Below are 22,675 nucleotides of genomic sequence, written 5' to 3' on the forward strand. Positions count from 1 at the left end.
CATAGAGTGAATGGGGGCAGAGTGGGGGAAATACAGTGAAGGGGCAGGCTGGGGGACATAGAGTGAATGGGGGCAGAGTGGGGGACCATTCTGATGTGATTAATGATTCAAAGAATTTCAGGCTGAATGGTCAGCCCCCACACATTTACACTTCACCAAATCTGGCCCTCGTCGCAAAAAGTTTGGACACCCCTGGGTTAAGGCTATCATTTTATATAAGGGGGGGGAGGGGTGATTTGCAGTCATGGGTAAAGTTGGGATACGGTCGCTAGGTCTACAACAACTAGGTCGACATGGGGAAGGTCAACAGTCAAAAGGTCGACATGGGGATTTTCACTATTTTTTGCCGACATCCACTAGGATGTGGTGGGATAATAAAATAGTGTGCCGAGCATAGCGAGCCTTGTGAGGGGACGTGGTGCACTTTTTTTAGTGTCCATGTCGACTGCCGACTTTCGGGACAAAAAAAAAACGGTAGTTGTTTCCTAGCACGGCGCCCATCGCATTGTACACCATAAGACTAAATATGGTATGGGACGCGATGTTGTACAATAAAGAATTGTATGGCATGTATATGATTTTTTATTGTACAACCACCCAGATGGGTCCTTACAATGTTAAATGCCCCCCCCCCCCCCCCACTATCAACGCCAACCCGAAGCGTGGCTTGCGCAGCGAGCCGGCGAGGGGCGGCGGTACGCGTCCTCCGACCTTTTCATACCCCCACTATCCACGTCGGCGTGGAGTTGATTTTAGATAGTGTGGCGAGCGCAGCGAGCCCCGCAAGGGGATGTGGAATACATGTAAAGTAATACGCGTCCCCTCGCCATGCTTGGGGCTCGCCACACTATCTAAAATGAACTCCACGCCGACGTGGATAGCGTACCGCCGCCCCTCGCGGGCTCACTGCGCTTGCCACGCTTCGGGTTCGCATTGATAGTGGGGGTGCATTAATTGTAAGCACCCATTAGGGTGCTTATACAATAAAAAATCGTATTGCATCACATGCATCGTATGCGGCTATATGGCATAAGAGGCCATAAGATGAAAAAATTGGGCGCCGTGCTAGGAAACAAGTACCAAAAAAACAGTGAAAGCCCCCATGTCGACTTTTTGACTGTAGAGCAAATGACCCTGTCGACCTTCAGTCATGTCGTACTACTTGCGGTCTATCCAATGATCTATACTTGGTAAGGTTGTATGCACACAGTGTGATTTTGGCTATGGACGATTTTGACTATACGATTTCCCTTGAACTCCCCAGAGCCCAGAACCGCACAATCTTCACTTGCAATTATGACTGTGCTATTTGGCCTATTGCCAAAATGTTGCAGGCGAAATAGTCAATATTGCCTTGTCTGCGCAGTCTATCCATGCAATACCAACCTAACGGGGCCACACATTAGTATCATATGAGGGGGAAAGACTGAGATTTTGGCTAACTTTCTACATATGATTTTGACTATTTAGTTAAAATTGTAAACCAAAATCGCACTGTGTGTACACACCTTAAGTGATGTCACAACCACTAGTGCCTGCATTCTTAACCATTTCAGGTTTCAGTTCTAACTGGTTTCAGTTTGGACATTGCCTCTGTCTGTGCTTATATGGAACATTCCCATTTTCAAGACTCTGTATTGCCTTCTGGATCCAGGCCACTTTGACATACAGTACTGATTAAGTGGTCATGGAAATTGCAGAATATATTGTCTTAATATATCACAAAACTATTCCTCCTTAAAATGTAAATATTAAACATCCAGACCCTCCTCCCCTTCCAGCATAACATCAACTGTAGTAAATTCTGATTGGTACAAACAAAAATAATTAAATTAATTCGTTACATACAGTAAACATGGTTTTAGCCCCAAAATTTCTATTTAATTTACGTTCTAGCAAAATTTAGAAAATCATGCACATAAACCCCCCCCCCCATAAACCCAAGTATGCCTGCTTTTGGCACAGCAGCCGATCATCGATAGAATGCGCACAGCCCGTAGTATATGGGCCTGATTCGGAGTTGGGAAAACGTAAAGAACAAGTAACTGCACCCAAACAAACCATGTTGCTGTGTAAGGGGTGCAAGTGCATACTTTTTTTGCATGCAGGGTAAATATTTGCTGTTTTTGCATGCAGTCCACAAATGCAGAACAGATTTGTACACTGCAATCTAGATTCCTGATAGGACACACGACTTCCAAATCTAAATCTCTCTGCTCTTTACGTCAGTAACCAGATGAAAGGTCGGCAGTGTCCTGATAGACAGTCAATGCCAAAAGGTATGGTCGACATACATTTTTTGAGCCATGCAAGAGTATGTGGTACTCATGGAGAACTTTTGTTTCAACTTTTATCTGTCAAACTTTTGCTTCTGTTGACCTTTTGTCAATGTCGACCTTATGCTGTTGACTTTTTGGTGCTGACCTACATTCTGTCTAGACACTGTCGGCCCTTTGATACATATCAGTTACATCTGCCTGCAGTGCTACATGGTTTTACCAAGTTATAGATACAGTACACAGATGTGAAATACATATCAGATGTTAGTGACATAGATATAAACACTAGATACATACAGTATGAGAAAGATATAGATAGACGTGAGATACTGTAGATTGGAGAACCTTATGTATCAAGCGGTCCCCAAATCACAGACTATAGCAATCTATTACTTCTACAGTATTATAGGTCATTGGGTGTAATTTTTGTTTTAGCATGTTCCCGTCAAATTATAAGATGTTATCTCATGCACCCATCAGGCTTTCTGATTCCCTTACCTCCTTCAAGCGCTCCCTCAAAACCCACTTTTTTCGACTAGCCTATCCCTCCTCCTAACCTCTTTTGATCCTCCTATCCTGCCTCCGTTCCCATCCGTTCCTACTTATCCTATTGTTTTTCGTTCGTCCACCCACCTCCTTTTAGTATGTTAACTCTTATGAGTAGGGCCCTCCTTCCTCACGTACTCACCCCTACCTCTTTACCTCACCTGTCCTCCTGTCCTGTTCTTCCCTTCCTCTACTTCATCTTAAGTCTCCCCGACAATTTCGACACCTACTTCTGAACTGATGCTGATTTTAGTTCTACCAGCTATACCCCTATTTATGCTGTATTTTTCAACACACCCTGTACGTTACCTTGTAATTTGTTTTTTGTTTGCTATGTACGGCGCTGCGGACACTTTGCGGCGCCTTATAAATAAACGTACTACTACTACTTATTACTACTACTTATAAATGAAAGAAAACAATAAATATGAAATGGATAATATTATGAGAAAGATTATATGAATTTATATTCAAAGCAGCATGTAGGCAGATAGCATAAAGCAGGGTTGCCTACTATTAAAGTCTCTCCGGGAGAAGCCCGCAGAGGAGACTTTCAGCAGCACTTTCGGTGGGCGGGGCCTCATGTAGACGTCATCAAGCCCCCAGTCATGCAAATCGTGGGTCTTTGAGGCCCCCTCCCCGTGAATCCACGACATTAACGCTTCCGGGGGGGATGTCGGGGGTCTGGGTATCTGGGAGGGTTGCCCATTTTCAGTAGAATCCCGGCCATTCCAGGAAGGGTAGCCAACCCTGGTATTAAGTAAAGAAGTGTACACACGGTGCTATTTGCTTTCTATTCAATCCCGATCGAACCGCATGGCGCGGTGTACACAGTTGATTAAAGACCCCCATACACTAGTACGAAATGCACCGATCACGACGGACATGGAGACATCGGCATCCGATCTGATGCACGGTCCCATCAGCGGCATATAGTGGGTGCTTTTTAGCACCAACAATGTATCGCATCTGATGCGGAAGGACTCTGATAGTGGAGCTCTCTCATCCAATCAGTGGCTGCCCATTCATTTGTATGGATTTTTTTTTATTATTTTATTGCAACCTGACTCCCTTCACCTTCGGACAAGTCGGCCTAATGTATGGGGGCCTTTGGACTATATAGTGCAGATCTGTACTATATAGTCTTGTACAGTCTATGTTTTAATTCATCAGGATCAAATTGAAATCGAATGCGTTCTAGTTAGATTAGGTTTCAATTTTATTTGGATTATATGCCCCATAAGAGACATGTGACATATAAACAGATGTGAAGTTATGTGACAAATATATATTACCATATTCTATTAATCACTTCATCCGTTGAAAATGTGTGCGTATAGCCTTTATGCAGCAGTACATGTGTCTAGAGTGGTCTATTTGGATATAGGCAGAGTTCCTGCAGTAAAAGAGTTAAACCGTCTGTCAGTAATGAGAGTCTTCTGATTGGCTGAACCCAGGGTTCTCCCTGTAACAGGCAGGAGGCAGGGATGCTGTTGTTAGGCAGGATATGTATCCTACAGTATGCAGGAGTCTGTGTACTGGGGCTTCCCTTATTTATTATGAGCCCTCCCCATGCGTCCCTTGATACAGCAGCTTGCTGTTTGTATTCAAGCAAGTACATGATGCTATGGTCCATGGAATAAAACATTGGAGTTTTGTGATTAGGTTATGAATTCTCTAGTAACAGATAAAGCTCCACGTTCCAAAAATACAATCACTGACACAGGGAGCATAACATAAGCACAGAATGTGTTATGTACATTGCATGAACATAACATGTGCATAGTATGTGTTACACATACAGCAGAACATGCTCTGCACATTGATTATGGTCACATAATTTAGCAACCATATGGAAATTTATTCCATATATGTGCTATGCTCTGTACACCTTCTGCGGGCTTTTTGGACATCAATAAATGTCAATAACTATGATTGACTGGAATTATCTGCAATGAAAATAATAAAATGAATATATTGCAATATACAGCAATAAATCAAACATTCTGCGCACATTTTTGGGTTTATTTTGCCTAGTTACTTTCTAAAACTGACCAGCTAAAAAAATACAATCTAGATTTTTCTGCATGTTAAGTGTAATTACTTTGTTATTTTATTTATAAGGCACTAGTTAAAACAAAGCCCATTAAAATGATGGGTTCTGCAATGTACTTTCACTTTGAGTTGTGACAGTTTTTAGCCCACAATCTCTCCACACCAGCTCCTATCAACTCCCATTGCCAATCTCTGTATTCAAAGCTCCCTCTCTCCATACCCAGCAAGTTTGAAACAGATCAGTGTCCCTGCAAAAATTGCTTTCACTTTCTGTTATGACCTCTTTTGACACTCGAAGGAGTAATTTAGTCTGTCAAGTGGCCTCTAATGGTCACTGGCGATACTTCACCACATAGAGGTGAGGAGTAGTTAGCCATTTATAAATACATAGAAATATACAGTATATACACACTGTGGTTTGTATGAGGGGGTAGTAAAGGAGTGTGGTATAGAACATCTACAATGTCTAAATAGACAGTCATTAGGTCAATAGGGTCAAAAAGTCCACTGGGACAAAAGGTAGACAGGTAAAACGGTAGAGAGTGGGTAGGACCGGTAGGTACAAATGGTCGTCATGATCAAAAAGTTGACAAGGCAATTGCTGACACAGAAATGGTTAGTTTTATGGCTGTCATTCTGTATGTTTTATCATATGTGGCCATAATTAATGGGAACATGTACACTCACAGGCTCTCTTCTCATGCCATGCTTCAGGCAAGGTGGCTCGCTCTGCTACCACTGTGCTCGCCACCGGTTACTGTTCCCAATCATAGTCCACGTAGTCAAGTAAATGTATGTAAAACCCCACAAAAAAAACTGCTTCAACCATTGCAATGTCAATCTTTTGAACCTGTTGACCTCTTATACCTGTCAACGTAATGCTTATCGAACATGTGGTGTCGACCTATTGGCTGTTGACATATCATCTTAATAACACGAAGAGTTGTAGTGCACTATGGGTGTGTGTGGTGTGAGCTGGGGGGGGGGTATTTATATGACTCTCAACAATCCTGTAAACATCATATTGATGTGTACATGAGTCATTGAGTAATCAGCTGGAGAGAACAGTGAGAAGGACAAAAGGGTGGAAAGGCGAAGATATTGAGTAGTGAAAAAAGAATTCATAGGCTGAGTCAAAATGTTTATTTTTTAAAACTATTGTAGTGAGACAATAATGGCGCTCAGAAATGTCAGTATCTGACAAAGTGAACATAAAATAACCTTAACCCTGCAAAATGTGCTAAAACAGAATTTCCTAATTCTTCACAATTCAGTCTCCAGGATACAGACATTTCTGTTAATAGGAAGCAATCTTGGTTCTAGGGATAACTACTGCATGTTGTAATTCCTTAAGGGAACATATACAGTACTCTAAATAAGTCAACCATGATTAGCAGCCAATTAATTTAAAGGTTAGATCTTAGGTATTAAATCAATATATTTTTTAACAAATAAATAAAACAGTCAGCAGTAAGAGGTAAGTGGTAGTGGGAACTAGACTTTTACCTGCATATAATTTACATGGTCATAGGGTCTGATTCAGAGGTGTACATAAACCTGATGGATACATGCGCAGGTTGTGTACTGTATATGTGCTTATCTTGGTCTGTGATCTCTACCGCTGTGCCATAAAGATGCAGCATCATTGCCATTTGGGTGAAGGGTCGGTGCTGGAGCCGACGTCACACACCTTCCCCATAAATGCCTGGCACACTTGCGTATCCCCGACACTCCCAGAAAATGGGCAGTTACAACCCCCAAACGGCGGCATCCTGTCAATCACCTTGCGTACGACCAGCCACAAAAACAGTAGCCGGAGTTTTTTGCAGGATGGTTTTGCGCATGCCTACTATGGGCTGTAAGCATGCGCAGTATATTAATAATCGCTCGGCTGTGAATTTACAGCCATGTGATCAGATCTGAATAACCCCCTATGTCTTGCATTCCTGAAGATTACCCGTATGTCAGAAGTTCACGCAAGTCATCCTATGATGGCGACTTCAGATGATGCAGCAGATCACAGAGGCTGGTAGGAGGAGTACAAGAAACCTCCGGTAGCATTAACATTTATGCATCACTGCTGTGCCCAGGGCTTAAAGTGACCCTGGAGAGGTGGTGGAACTCATTTCCCCATTACATTGCATAAGCTGTGCCAGATAGGGAAACCGCTGGGTTGGCTTTTCTGTTGAAATTTCTATGCAGGGCCATGGTGGGGGTGGAACTACTTCTACCTACCATTACAGGTGGCGGAACTCTGTTCCATCCCACTTCAACCCCTGGCGGTGCTCTATTTCACAGCTGCTGTATCTCCGAATCAACCCAATAGTGTCATACACCTATGCATCTATCTCTGAATCACCCCGATAGTGTCATACAACTGTTCTTATTGAAATATATGGAACCATACAAAATATGTGTTTGTGATAAGCAATAGAATATGCTGTTACTCATGGTGGTGTCCATGAAGGAGTTTCCAATGGTTGGTAATTAACCCCTTACCGACGCAGCCTGTTTTTGCCTTCCTGACAGAGCCCTTTTTTTCAAATCTGACATGTATCACTTAAGTGGGGATAATTTTTTTTTGCTTTTACTTATTTATCCCAGTGATTTTGAGATTGTTTTCTCGTGACACATTGTACTTCAAGTTAGTGGTAAATTTTGGTCGATACAGTCTGTGTTTTTTTGTGAAAAATACCAAAATGTCGTAAAAAAATTGAAAATTTTGCAATTTGCAAAATGTTAAATTTTCTGCTTGTGAGACAAATAATCATACCACTCAAAATAGTTAATAACTAACATAGACCATATGTATACTTTATGTTTCCATCATTATTTCAACCTCCTTTTAATATTTTTGAACACTAGGAGGCTTAAAATATGAATAGCAAATTCTCAAATTTTCAAGAACATTTCAAACACTGATTTTTTTAGGGACCAGTTCAGTTCTGGTGTGACTTTGAGGGACTTGTATGTAAGACACCCCCATAAATGATGCCATTTCAAAAACTGCACCCCTCACAGTATTCAAAACAGCATTTTGGAAGTTTGTTAACCCTTTAGGTGTTTCACAGGAATTAAAACAAAGTGTAGGTGAAATTTCAAAATTTCATTTCTTTTGCAGATTTTCAATTTTAATACATTTTTCTAAGGAACACAGTAGATTTTACTAGAGAAATGTGACTAAAAATTGATTCCCCCAATTCTTTTGTTTTCATAAATATCCTATATGTGGCCCTAGTGTGCACGTTGACCAAACCACAGGCTTCATAATAGAAGGAGCACCTACTTGATTTTGGAGCCTCCTTTTTATGAGATTATTTTTTAGGCACCATGTAGGTTTCTAGGCACCATAAGATGCTAAAAGTTAGGAAACTCCCCCACAAGTGACCCCATTTTGCAAACTACACCCCTCAGGGAATTCATCTAGGGGTATAGTGTACATTTCAAACCCCCAGGGGTTTCACCAATTTTGGTACAACTGGGCTGTGAAAATGAAAAATTACATTTTTTACACAAAAATGCAGTTCTGGCTCAAAATTTTTCATTTTCACAAGGAATGAAGGAGACAAAGCACCCCAAAATCTGTGCCCCAATTTCTCCCAAATACGGCAATGCATCAGATGTGACCAAAAAATACCATTTGGGTGCATGGCAGGACTCAGAAGGGAAGGAGTGATATTTGGATTTTGCAGCACAGATTCTGGTGGAATGAATGGTGGGTGCTATGTCGCATTAGCAAGACCCCCGAAGCACCAATACAGTGGAACCCCCCCACAAGTGACCCCATTTTGCAAACTACACCCCTCAGGGAATTCATCTAGGGGTATAGTGTACATTTCAAACCCCCAGGGGTTTCACCAATTTTGGTACAACTGGGCTGTGAAAATGAAAAATTACATTTTTTTACACAAAAATGCAGTTCTGGCTCAAAATTTTTTATTTTCACAAGGAATGAAGGAGACAAAGCACCCCAAAATCTGTGCCCCAATTTCTCCCGAGTACGGCAATGCCTCATATGTGACCAAAAAATGGCAGGACTCAGAAGGGAAGGAGTGATATTTGGATTTTGCAGCACAGATTCTGGTGGAATGAATGGTGGGTGCTATGTCGCATTAGCAAGACCCCCGAAGCACCAATACAGTGGAACCCCCCCACAAGTGACCCCATTTTGCAAACTACACCCCTCAGGGAATTCATCTAGGGGTATAGTGTACATTTCAAACCCCCAGGGGTTTCACCAATTTTGGTACAACTGGGCTGTGAAAATGAAAAAATACATTTTTTACACAAAAATGCAGTTCTGGCTCAAAATTTTTCATTTTCACAAGGAATGAAGGAGACAAAGTACCCCAAAATCTGTGCCCCAATTTCTCCCGAGTACGGCAATGCCTCATATGTGACCAAAAAATACCATTTTAGTGCATGGCAGGACTCAGAAGGGAAGGAGTGACATTTGGATTTTGCAGCACACATTCTGGTGGAATGAATGGTGGGTGCTATGTCGCATTAGCAAGACCCCCGAAGCACGGTGAAATGATGAACCTAATAATCCATAGATGTGTGGTATATTTTAAATACTCCTTCATACATAGGCCGGGTTTGTCGGGGCAAGTTTCACAGTGGAAAATAGTTTGCTTTCGTATTCCCTTTTTATAGCAAACTTTGCACCTTTTTTGTGTCCTGCCCTTTTTTCCAGTGGAGGGGATTTCGTTAGGAAAATGCTGCCCTGATACAATACGGGGGCCAGTACTAGAAGTACTGGGGCCCTCTGCCTGCTGGTTCCCAAATATTAGGCCCTTTATGACTTCCTCTTGAAAGTGCATAAATGTCCCCGTCTGGCTGGTAGAACGGAATAGTACGTAAGCGTTATACAGTGCCATCTGGATGATATACACGGCCAGCTTCTTATACCATATTTTTGTTTTCCGCAGGGCACTGTACGGCTTCAGTACCTGATCTGAAAGATCCACTCCGCCCATGTACTTATTGTAATCAAGGATACAAATAGGTTTTGAGGTGTGGGTACTGGTACCTCGTACAGGGACGGAGGTGGTACTGTCTCCGTGAATTGTTGTCAGTATAAGGACATCCCTCTTGTCCTTATATTTGACCAACAACATATTTTCGGTGCATATTCCCCTGCTTTCACCCTTTCTCAGTAATTGGGCAACGTGCGTTTTTGGGAGGCCTCTTTGGTTCTTGCGCACAGTACCGCAAGCTGCTGTACCTCTTGAACCAAGGGCCTTAAACAGGGGGATGCTGGTGTAAAAGTTATCCACATAGAGGTGATAACCCTTATCCAGGAAGGGGTGCACTAATTCCCAGACAATCTTTCCACTAACACCTACGAGGGAGGGGGGGCATTCTGGCGGTTCAATTCTTGTGTCCTTCCCTTCATATACCCTAAACCTGTGGGTGTACCCTGAGGTACTTTCGCACAGCTTATACATTTTTATGCCATACCTTGCCCTCTTATTGGGAAGGTACTGGCGGAATTTAACCCTTCCTTTAAAATGTATAAGTGACTCGTCTACACAAATGAATTTTTTGGGGATGTACATCTCAGCAAATTTGGCGCTGAAATGATCAATGACCGGCCTGACTTTGAATAGCCGGTCAAAGGTGGGATCATCTCTGGGTGGGCACTGTGCATTATCGTTGTAATGCAAAAATTTAAGGATCGTCTCAAAACGAGTCCGGGTCATGGCCATACGATGAAGTGGGGTGCTGTACAGAACATCTGTACTCCAATATTGCCTAATTTCTGGCTTTTTAACTATGCCCATATGTAACACCAGACCCCAAAACGTCATCATCTCTACTGCATCTACAGGGGTCCACCTAGCAAATGATGACGTGGGGTTTTGGGCAATAAACTGCTGAGCATATAAATTACTTTGGTCCACCATTAAATTTATAAAATCATCAGAGAAAAAGACTTTGAAAAAGTCAATTTCTTTGAGGCCTGTACTATCAAATTGGATTCCTGGGTTGGCCAAAAAAACTCAGGAACCTGGGGCTCAAAATTGTCTGGTGGTGGGGTCCATACGAGATCAATCATTGGGGGGGGGGTCTCAGCTGCTCTACGGGGGCGTCTTTGAGGGGGTCCCTCATCACTAGAGGAGGAAGAGGAGCTTAAGACAAATGCCAATTCATCGCTTACTTCACTGGCTGTGTCAGTGTCAGAGGCAAGAAGGGCATATGCCTCCTCCGCTGAAAACAGTCTTTGCGATGATTGGGACATTTTTATTATTTTTAAGTGTAGTGTTTCAACACGTGTATAGTGTAGGGGGGGGTACAAACTTTATTTCAACACGGGGGTATGTAGTGTGTATGTAGTGCTTTAACACGTGTAAGTTAAAAGAAAAAAAAAAAGCTCCTGCGCCAAAAATTGAGCACAGATGTTGGTCAGTAACGTCCGTCACTGATCAGCGCTCAGCGGGCACAGGACACCCACAAAAGCACCGTGGGTGTAAAAACAATAAAAAAAAAAAAACCCACAGCACTCTCCAAAAAAAAAAAAATTAAAAATAACTGCTGATGAGTCAAAGGCAACAGAAATTTGATAAAAAAAAAAAAAATAGATCAACCCTGTGCCAAAAATGCTGATCAGTGATGTACGTCACTGATCAGCGCTCTGCGACCACAGGACACCCACAAAATCACTGTGGGTGTAAAAAAAAATAAAAAAAAAATAAAAAAAAAAACCCCACAGCACCCTCAAAAAAAAAAAAAAACTGCTGATCAGTGATGCAACACTGATTAGCAGTGAGGGGCAGCAGGCACACAGCTGTGGGTGCAACCTGACAGGGTATATATATAAAAAAAAAACCTGCACCCCAAAAAAGGTGCTGATCAGTTAGTTTATACTGATCAGCACAAAAGGGGGGCAGCAGATACAAAATTATATCACACAATATCTATATCTCTGAAACAATGACGCTGCAGCAGCAGCACAAGCAGACAGGAAGCAAGAGCAACCAGGAAGCAACCAGTAGCTGGCAGCACGGATGCCACCAACGCTGATCAGGTCAGTATAGGGCACAGATGGGCACGGAGACCGCTCTGCACGCTGTTCCTGACCGGAATGGCGGCTGCAGGGCTGTCTGCGTTATCTTATTTGAGGTGTAATGGCTGTGATTGGTCCGTCGGTCCGACGGACCAATCACAGCCTTTGGGGGCAGGTGGGGTGAGGTGGGGTGACCACCAGTGACACCCTTACACCCCGTGGTGATTGGTGCTGTACTTAACAGCACCAATCACCACCGATCCCTGTGTCACCGGCGAACGTTATTCGCCGGTACACAGAAAACGCTGTAATTGGCTGTTCACATTGAACAACCAATCACAGCGATCGCCGATAGGCGGGGGCATCGCTGCCCCCCCTGGGCAATGAGGGAAGATGTCTGCTGTCAGGGACAGCAGACATCGTCCCTCTGTCACCGCGTCTATAGACGCGGTGACAGTTAAATGGCATGACGTACATTTATGCCATGTGTCGGGAAGTACATCCCGACCATGACGTAAATGTACGTCAAATGTCGGGAAGGGGTTAAATAATATGCACTATCATAGTATTTTTATAACATTTGAACTAAACCAGTGTCTCCCAAAAAACAACTCCTATCTTGGGGATATTTGTCTGTTGAAATAGGCAGGATCATTACTGAGCCAAAGAAAGACACGTGGTGCAGATGCACACTCCGTATTGTTAATCAATCAATCAATAACAGAGGTTCTTGGTATATCAATTGGCCAAGAAATATTTGCCCACCAACCAGCTTCACGGTAACCTCATTTCTGGTGGGTCCCTAATACTAAGTTTAAATCTGGGGCGCGGAAGCCCAAAAAGGCCAGCATAAGCAAGTCACCCCAGGGCAGCACACAAGTGAAAAAACTAAGCTAGAAGTGTGTTAATAAGAAAGTAGCAGAAGCTAGAGGTTAAAATGTGTAGTGCTAGAGAAAGTATAATATTAGTGAAAATTAAATAGTGCTAAATAAATGTTAGGGTGTGCCACCCCGAAAGCAACTCGGTTACACCAACCCAAGGGGAGCCCCGCCCCAAATCCATCCCCAAGACTAGCAATAAGTGTAAATTTTTAGGTCTTACCTTCATTGTGCCCACAGTTTGCAGTCTGTGGCTACCAGGGACCAAGCTGGTGAAATTATATTCAGATCAGGTGGGCGGGGTGCTACTCTAAGTTGAAGGAGTCCCAACCTTCAGGTGTACACAATTTTAGCTTATAGGGGGGGGGGGATCTTAGAATGCACACCCAATATACATATACATTAGGTGCTATCATGCTGGCAGTGGCGTAACTATAGCTCCGCAGCCCCCGCGGTGGCGGGGGGGCGCAGAGAAATTGGGGGCGCCGCCGGGGAGCTGCGGGGCTATAGTTACCCGCAATCTGTGTCTCGTCTGGCTCTCTGCCGGGACCTGCCTGACCATCACGGTCCCGGCCGGCTCCTGCTGCAATGAAAACTGACAATTAGAAAATGGCTGCCCCCATACTGCAGACAGTTTTCTGTCTGCAGTATGGAGGCAGCCATTTTCTAAGAGTCAGTTTTCATTGTAGCAGCAGGACCCGGCCGGGACCGTGACGGTCAGGCAGGTCCCGGCAGAGAGCTGGGCGAGACGCAGACCGCGGGTGCAGGTACGGGGGGGGGGCAGGTTAGGTGTGTGGGGGGGCGCCGAAAAAACGTGCGGCGGGGGGGGCGCAAAATAGTTAGTTAAGCCCCTGCATGCTGGGACTTGTAGTTCTGCAAAGAAAGACACGTGGTGCAGATGCTGGCCTTTTTGGGGTTCCACGCCCCAGATCCAAACTTAGTATTAGGGACCCACCAGAAATGAGGTTACCGTGAAGCTGGTTGGTGGGCAAATATTTCTTGGCCTATTGATATACCAAGAACCTCTGTTATTGATTGATTGATTAATAATATGGAGTGTGCATCTGCACCACGTGTCTTTCTTTGCAGAACTACAAGTCCCAGCATGATAGCACCTCATGTATATTGGGTGTGTTTTCTAAGATTACCCCCCCCCCCCCCCCCCCCCTATAAGCTAAAATTGTTTACACCTGTACACCTGAAGGTTGGGACTCCTTCACCTTAGAGTAGCACCCCGCCCACCTGATCTGAATATTATTTCACCAGCTTGGTCCCTGGTAGCCACAGACTGCAAACTGTAGGCACAATGAAGGTAAGACCTAAAAATTGACACTTATTGCTAGTCTTGGGGATGGATTTGGGGCACGGCTCCCCTTGGGTTGGTGTAACCGAGTTGCTTTCGGGGTGGCACACCCTAACATTTATTTAGCACTATTTAATTTTCACTAATATTATACTTTCTCTAGCACTACACATTTTAACCTCTAGCTTCTGCTACTTTCTTATTAACACACTTCTAGCTTAGTTTTTTCACTTGTGTGCTGCCCTGGGGTGACTTGCTTATGCTGGCCTTTTTGGGGTTCCGCGCCCCAGATCCAAACTTAGTATTAGGGACCCAACAGAAATGAGGTTACCGTGAAGCTGGTTGGTGGGCAAATATTTCTTGGCCAATTGATATACCAAGAACCTCTGTTATTGATTGATTAAAAATATGGAGTGTGCATCTGCACCACGTGTCTTTCTTTGCAGAACTACAAGTCCCAGCATGATAGCACCTCATGTATTTTGGGTGTGCATTCTAAGATCCCCCCCCCCCCCCCTCTCATTACTGAGCCAGCCAAGCAGATTCAAATTCGACTGCGCATAATTAAAGAAATCATGAAAACATGAGCTGTTGGTGGAGTGTGGAGATTGGATTTGTGAAATACTGAGGCAAATGCATAAAAGACACACAAAATAAATAGTGAAAAGGAAGGAGTTTGATATTAGGGTCCTAAGTACAGTAAAACATAATGAATGTATCAGTGTTGAAAGCCACATGGCACACTATGTACTAATGATCAGTAATCTGCAGAATGCAGCACACAGCATACTTGCCTACTTTTGAAAACTAGTTTCAGGGAGATTATAGTAGGTAATAGAATTTTGCACAGTGCCCCACTGAGGGAGCGTGTCTTGCTCCTCTCAAAGGGCGTGTCTAGTTCCATATATGGAGAGATTGTGAAAAGAGATTGTGAACGTGGCACCTAGAATCATTGGTGTGTACTGCTACATCTGAGAGGAAACTTTTAAAATGACATATCCAAATGTAGATGAGCCCCAAAGCAGTTAGTAAGAGCTACTATACTTGGTTAAGTGCTGGGAAATGGTAGTGATGATTCAATGTAAATGTATCTGTCTCTCATTCCTTTTTTCCCCAAAAAATTTAACAGTGAAATGTGGCCTAGGTGAAATGAGGGAGATTGCTAGACTAATGAGGGAGAGGGAGATTGCTGCTATTTCAGGGAGTCTCCTGCAGAATGCAGGAGGGTAGGCAAATATGGCACACAGACATATGCAAACTGTTATGTTAATTTTTGTTGTTATGATGTTCTGTTATTTCGGCTGTAAATTTGTAACGTTTGAGTGTTCCCTACTGCTATAAATGTACGTGTCCAAACACAATGATAAGAGCTTCTCTGTAAGTACTACACAGTGACAAGGGAAATAAGAATAAAGTACTTTTGTCTAGTGTTTATTGACTCTTGAAAAATAGCTTTTACATAAAGCCACAAAACAGCAGAAAGCACAATGATGAACAAGGGGTAATGTTAGATTTCATTTATCAGGCAGAAATATACATTTGGGAGCCACTGGAATTGATCTATAAAGACTAAGTAGAAGGACAAGATGTAATGAAAGGTAGACCTTACATGTGGAAGTGTATAACTAAATATAGGCAAAATATCAGACAAGCCAGGTAGGATTTTCAAAACCCCCAAAACACAACATAATGGAATGGAAAGCAATATAATAAACAGGAACAGAAACCGGGTGTTTCAAATGAAATAAACAGCACATTCTCAATAATAGTTTGGGGTATTCATACTACATTTAAAGCAACCTATCAAACTACAAGTAAAGGGACATTTGGTAACATCAAGCGGGAGATGTTGAGATTTTGGAGACTGCGCATGTGCATAAGTATTTGTGCAGCCTCTGTGTGCGAGCGGGCACGGCAAATTGATTATTCGCCAGCTGCTCGCACACAGCAGTGCAGGTGGGGCGGGGGGCTGTCATCACACCCATGGGAATGCCCAGTGTTTCATGGACGTCGTGCAGCGGATCTCAGCTGCCCACCCGCGTCACGCACAGGGCGCTTACAGACGTAAAGGGGCATACACACGTAGAGATGTGTGCTAAGCAATTATGCTAAGCTATTTAGGGTAGGCGATTTCCTGGTGTCCAGATCTCCCATGGGGAGCACGTACACATTTAGAGATTTCTGCTAAGCAATTTTGCTAAGCAAATTTGCTTAAGCAAAAAAAGGCCGGGTAGTTGTTCAGAATGAGAGATTGTGATCAGTATCTCTCACTCTGTACACACAGAGAGATTTGCAGTCACTTGTTAAGCAATTTGACTAAGCCCTATTTTATGGGCCCTACAATGGTTGTCAGGGAGACGCGGCGCCAGCGTCATCAAAGTGCGGCCTCTTATTGCTGGTCTGTTGTTTGATATTATATTACCATGGCAACATATTATCAAGCACAATGTGCATACTACGCCGCGTCTATCCCGGACAACACAATAACATTGATTTGCTGGTGCACCAGCAAATCAATGTTATTGTGGTAACATCAAACAACAGACCGGCAATGGGAGGCCGCACCTTGATGATGTGGGCGCGCCGTCTCCCTGACAACCGTTGTAAACACTGTTCGGCAGTCTGATACCGTATTCTGATTATGTCACTGTTTCTGATGTTGTTTCCAGTGGGACGGGTTTCCCTCGCGTGGGACCGGCGTCTAGAGCTATTTAAGGTTGGTTACATTGTGTATATGTTGAGCCTGACGAAAACAAGAAATTGTTGAAACGTTCACCTGCTTACTATTTAGAAGATTTTTTTCACTAAAGTTGGAGTTCTGCATTTCTTTGTGGATTGTATTTGCGCTTGGAGCGGCATACGGGCACCCGCTGGGAACCTTTGTTAAAGTGGCAGTGCCGGATTAACTCGTTCTATATACAGGTACTTTTTTTGGGCAACGTTTCTTGAAACTACTGAGTGAGAGTCAGTTGTGCTCTATGCACATGAGTACCTGATTCTTTATAAATCACAGACCTTAAACCAAATTACTGTCTGTTTACCCGAAATATTAAACATCTAAACCTCTAAAATTTCCATCTAAAGGAGTTGTGCCTGTTACATTAAGGGAGAACTTATTTATCCAGGAACGGAGGCTCTATGAACATTTGGAGCGATTACTTCTTGTGAGATCTCTCTGTGTGTTCAAAGGGGCATTGCAATTGCTCTTAAAGGAGAATGTACAATTAGAAACATTGGGGCAGATGTATTAAGCCTTAACAAGAGATAAATGCGAGGGTGACAAAGAGAGATAGACGTCACCTGCTAACTGACATGTTACAGGCTGTGTTGGAAAAAAGTCAGTAAGGAGCTGATTGGCTGGACATTTATCTCTCTTGATCACTCTTGTATTTATCTCTTGTTAAGGCTTAATACATCTGCCCCATTGGGCCTTATTCTAGTTCACTCTTTCTTACAAAATCCTTCTTAGATGGACAAAACCATGAGCCTTATTCTGGTTTGTTCCAATGGCTCCGAATGCATACGGACGGCCGACAGTTGGTGTTTGCACATGTGCAGAGGCGTATCTGCACATGTGTGAACGCCGCGCACGTCCGAATACAGCGTGAATTCTGTACAATCCGAACAAGGGGTGGAGAGGGGCGTGAAGGGCTGTTTGGGCTCATTACCATATGCGTACGCCCCGCGTTTCATGGGCGTTCCCATGAAAACGCTGGGCGTACGTATGGTAATGCGGCCGTGACGCACGTGTGGGGGGTGGACATATGACATAGCCGGATGCCAGCTGCCCGCCCATATCCCTGCTTTTGCTCGGAGAAATGACCAAGTGGTCTGGAGCACTCGGTGCTGCCTAACCATTCGGTCCAGCATTCGATGGTCGGCGACCATCGAATGATGGCAGAGGTTCCCTCACATGGAGGAGGTGTTCACATGAATAATACACTCGCGGTCCGTTCGGTCGGAAGGCGGGGCTAAGAACACTCGGTTCCAGTCCGCAAATACGCATCCGTCCGAACCAACCAGAATAAGGCCCCATGTGCACTGCAGGGGGGGCAGATGTAAAATGTGCAGAGAGAATTAGATTTGGGTTAGTTATTTTGTTTCTGTGCAGGATAAATACTGGCTGCTTTATTTTTACACTGCAATATATATCTCGCTTTGAAGTAAAACCCCACCCAAATCTAATTCTCTCTGCACAAGTATCATCTGCCCCACCTGCAGTGCACATGGTTTTGTCCATCTAAGAAGGATTTTGTCAGAGAGTGAAATAGAATAAGGCCCATTGTTCCTACAATTTGTTATCTGTTATATTGAAATTGTCCTACCTATGTCAGTGTGAATACAATCTATCTAATCAGAAAGTAATATCAATTTTATTGTGTTATTAATAAATGTATTTATAATTATGACAACTGCGCTCTATTCTTTTATGTGAATTCTTTTTTCCTCTTGATTATTTGCTTATTCATTGAGGGTTTTCAGGATCTACTGTACCTGCTGCAGCAGCTCCTGCCCTGCTGTGGTTGGCAAGGGTAGGTGGATAGTCCGAGAACTGCTCTGGCTGCTGCAGCAGCTCCTGCCCTGCTGTGGTTGGGCAGGAGAACTGCTCTGGCTGCTGCAGCAGCTTTTGCCCTGCTGTGGTTGGCAAGGGTAGGTGGATAGTCCGAGAACTGCTGTGGCTGCTGCAGCAGCTCCTTCCCTGCTGTGGTTGGGAAGGGTAGGTGGAACAAAAATTGCATAAAGCTTAATCTTTCGCCCGTCCATAGGACAGACCTTAAGACTACTATTAAATAAATAAGAGGGTATATTTTTGGGAGCATCTATTGCTTTGCAGAAGAGCACACAGCCATTTTCACTCTGCACAAGCAGTTGGCGCCCTTTAAATGTGGGTCTTATCCATGTCCCTCACATCTGTTGCTCTTTTCCCATTGTAACACAAATCATGACACATACATATGCTGCACATTACTAAGACAGTATCAATGGGCCAGATGTATTAAGCCTGGCGAAGAGATAAATTGGAGATAAAGTGAAAGGAGATAACGCATCAGCCAATCAGCTGTGTTTAAAATGTGACAGTTGGGAGTTGATTGGCTGGTGCGTTATCTCCTTCCACTTTATCTCCAGTTTATCTCTTCGCCAGGCTTAAAACATCTGCCCCAGTGTGCCTTAGTTATGATGAGTAATTTAGGTCAGAAGTAGGCCAACACAAGAAGTATTGTAAAACAAAGCACTTGCATGATTTCCTTAACTTTAAAGGATAGCTCTAAAGTGTTACAACTAGGATATTGCCAGGGCCGGCGCCACCACTAGGCAGCTCTAGGCATTTGCCTAGGGCGCCGGCACCTGGAGGGCGGCAGTTCGCCCCTCACCCCCAGCACTGTGGTACCTGTGTAAAAAAAACTTCCGTCCCTGCTGAGTGCTGGTGCGTGCAGGGGTGTCCGTGCTGCCGGGGGAGCCTGCGGCGCTGTTATTGTGTATAAGCTTGTCGCGCCCGGCGGGGTCCCTACAGTGAATAGAAAATAACTAGCGCTATGCGCGCAGCGGCGCGGGAAGCGCTAGTTATTTTCTATTCACTGTAGGGACCCCGCCGAGCGCGACAAGCTTATACACAATAACAGCGCCGCAGGCTCCCCCGGCGGCACGGACACCCCTGCACGCACCAGCACTCAGCAGGGACGCCGGGGACGGAAGTTTTTTTACACAGGTACCAACCCTCCCCCCTACCCCCCCGGCACTGGGGCGCCCCCACCCCGACTCGCCTGGGGCGCTCCGGTGCCTTGCACCGGCCCTGGATATTGCATATTTTTTTGTGATGATACTTTGATGTTACTTTGCACACTGCACCTCTACAGGGGGGGGGGGGGGGGGATTTGTGGCATTCACTTACTGTGGGTACAATGTCTCAACTATACACATCTGCCCACAATGTATAGTCTGTTGTTGATAATCTAAACTTCAACCTATTGGCAGACATTGCAGCATACTTGCCTTCTCTCCTACAAGTTGCGGGAGACTCACAATATTCCCGGCATTCCCCTGAACCCACAGTAGAGAGCCCAGTTCTCCTGCATCCTACCCGCTTCCTAGTGAATGATGAGGAGACTTTATGGGGAGTTGTAGAACTGTATCAGGGGAAGGGGCTTAAGACATAAATTTGCGCTGGTAAGCCCTGGCTGTACCCTCCATGTGGTTTGTGAATTGTGTTATTTGGGAAGCAGAGTATCCTCCTTGGGCTTGTCCTGAGGTGAAGACATACTGTATGAGGATAGTCAAGTATGCATTGCCAAGGTAGGTGAGAACTCAAATAAAAACTAAAAACCATAGAGGACTATATAATCAATTAAAGAAATGTATTGCCATCAGAGGTGGCTGCAGCACCGACCAAGTATAGAGAAATAGGGTGAGGAGAGAGAGGGTGCGATCTGGAGTGAGAGAGGAAGAGAGTGATATTGTCATGAGAGACAGGGAGTCAGAGGGTGCCAGGAAGAGAAATGGGAAAGACAGGGAGTGAGTGAGAGAGGGTGTCAGGGAGAGAAAGAAGGCGAGAGAGGAGGCCAGCGAGAGAAACATATACTGTAGGACGGGGTGCTCTAAAACAAATGCGGTGAAAACCCCGTTATTTGTGTTTTTACCACATTTCCATATGCTGTAATGCCCCTCTGCTGGGTCAGCGCTGCGGAGGGTATTGCCATGTTTTGCTGGTGATCCCCTATAGAAGCCTATGGGCTTCTTACCGCAGTGTTATGTGAGGGATCCGTCACGGATCCTTCACAGCATGCCCCGCGGCCAGCGCCATCACTCTGTGCATACGCAGAGGGACTCTTGGGAGTCAGACCCATAAGTCCAGCACTAGAGCCGCATCGCAAGGGACAGCTTTTATCACAAGCGCTGTCATTTGTATTAATAATCGCAAATGTTAGAGCATATGTGATTATTAAGAATGCGGTACCCGGCGGAGGGGGTGACAGAGGGATGAGAAAGAGGGGGCAGGGGGAAGAGAGAAATGAGAGGGGTTGACTGGGTGAGAGGAGGAGAGGTGGGTATAAAGGATGAGAGGGGGACTAGAGGACGAGAGGGAGGAGCAGTGGATGACGGGGGTTGATGAGAGGGGGGGTTAAGGACATGAGGAGGGGAAGTAGAGAATGAGAGGGGGGACACAGTAGAGGACGAAAGGGAGGTTACAAGAGGAGGAGGGGGTAAGGGTTGAGAGGGGTGTGGGAGTAGAGGATGAGGGGGGTAGTGGACAAATGGGGGCGTAGGGGACTTCCCAGACTTGCTGAAACTGTAGTCAGAAAGACACTTTCACTTACATTTGACAGAGCTTCCAAAAATGTAGGAGAATTAAACGATAAATAGAATGTTTCTTAAATATTATATACTAATATTATGGAACCAGAACAATTCACCCCTGCACCCACACCACTATACTGTGCATACCCTGTGCAGGTGCTGCAGGGTTCCCCTAGCCTGGTCTGTCCCATTTCTGTCACTGTAAGGAAGAACTCTCACTTTACATGACATAGGCAAGACAGGTCACCATTTATTATATTTAAATGTCAATTATATATCTAATATATATATTCCCCGTGAGACCTGATTCCCTATGAGATTATTGATATATTGTTACTATGTTGCTTTATTAATATGCAATATTGACTATGCAAGTTTTCTTTTCTATTTTATCCTTTTCTTGTGCTAACTGTTTGTTTTTATTTTTATTGTCATGGTGATATGTGATGTCGTTATTTGTTCACCAGAGGGCGGGTCGTATGTGGGACGGCAGCTGATATTGTGCTCCCTCCCCCCGCCGATGGTTGTTCACGGTCTATTTAAGGCAAGTTTAATGTTGTATATTTTAACCTGATCAGGACGATATTGAAACGTTGTCTAATAAAGCTCTTTTTTTGCATTGTTTACCTTGGTTGGAGTGCTGCACACCTTGGAATCTATACTACATTTATTCATGCTGGCACCCACACTGAACTACAGACGGAGGCTGTGCCTGGCATCCTGCTTTCTATTATATATATATATATATATGTAGAGGAATGGAAGAGGCGGCACTCAAAATTTGAGTGCCGCCTCTTCCATTCCTCTACCTACCTGTCCTGGAAGGCATCGGGGTATTCGGACCCAGCTGCAGGAGTGCCAGGCCTTCTCCATTATCTATCTATCTATCTATCTATATATATATATATATATATATATATATATATACACACATACATACATACATACATACATACATACACCAACCACTATCCCTTATAAAGATGCGTTAGAATTGAAATACTGTGTACGCTATATAAACAATGGGTCAAAATATTAGCAGAATAAATAAAAGTATATTCTTCAAAGGCCTGAAATGAAAAACAGCACAGCAATTTCATGGTGTCTTATGTTCTGAATTTCCTTTTGATAGAGTGATTTTGCAGTCACTGTAGAGCCATGTGAGGAAGCAGTCTCATGTATTTGTGGCTCACCCCATGGTGAGGGAACTGGGCGATCACAAGGAAGAAGCGTTGGTGTGAGATCTGTTACACGAGATGCTGCGGCGTAGTAACAGCATTGCAGCTGCCAGATTCCATCAGAAATATTTTGT

General features: G+C 44.1%; 1 protein-coding gene across 8 annotated transcripts in view; it reads right to left on the reverse strand.

The window, feature by feature from the left end:
* PHACTR3 (phosphatase and actin regulator 3) overlaps positions 1-22,675 on the reverse strand; it is a 197,357-nt gene that overhangs the window by 25,120 nt on the left and 149,562 nt on the right. The gene's annotated exons all lie outside the window — the stretch shown is intronic.

The sequence above is a fragment of the Crinia signifera genome, chromosome 6 (assembly GCF_055691185.1).
Source record: "Crinia signifera chromosome 6, ASM5569118v1, whole genome shotgun sequence".
NCBI classification, from domain to species: Eukaryota; Metazoa; Chordata; class Amphibia; order Anura; family Myobatrachidae; genus Crinia; species Crinia signifera.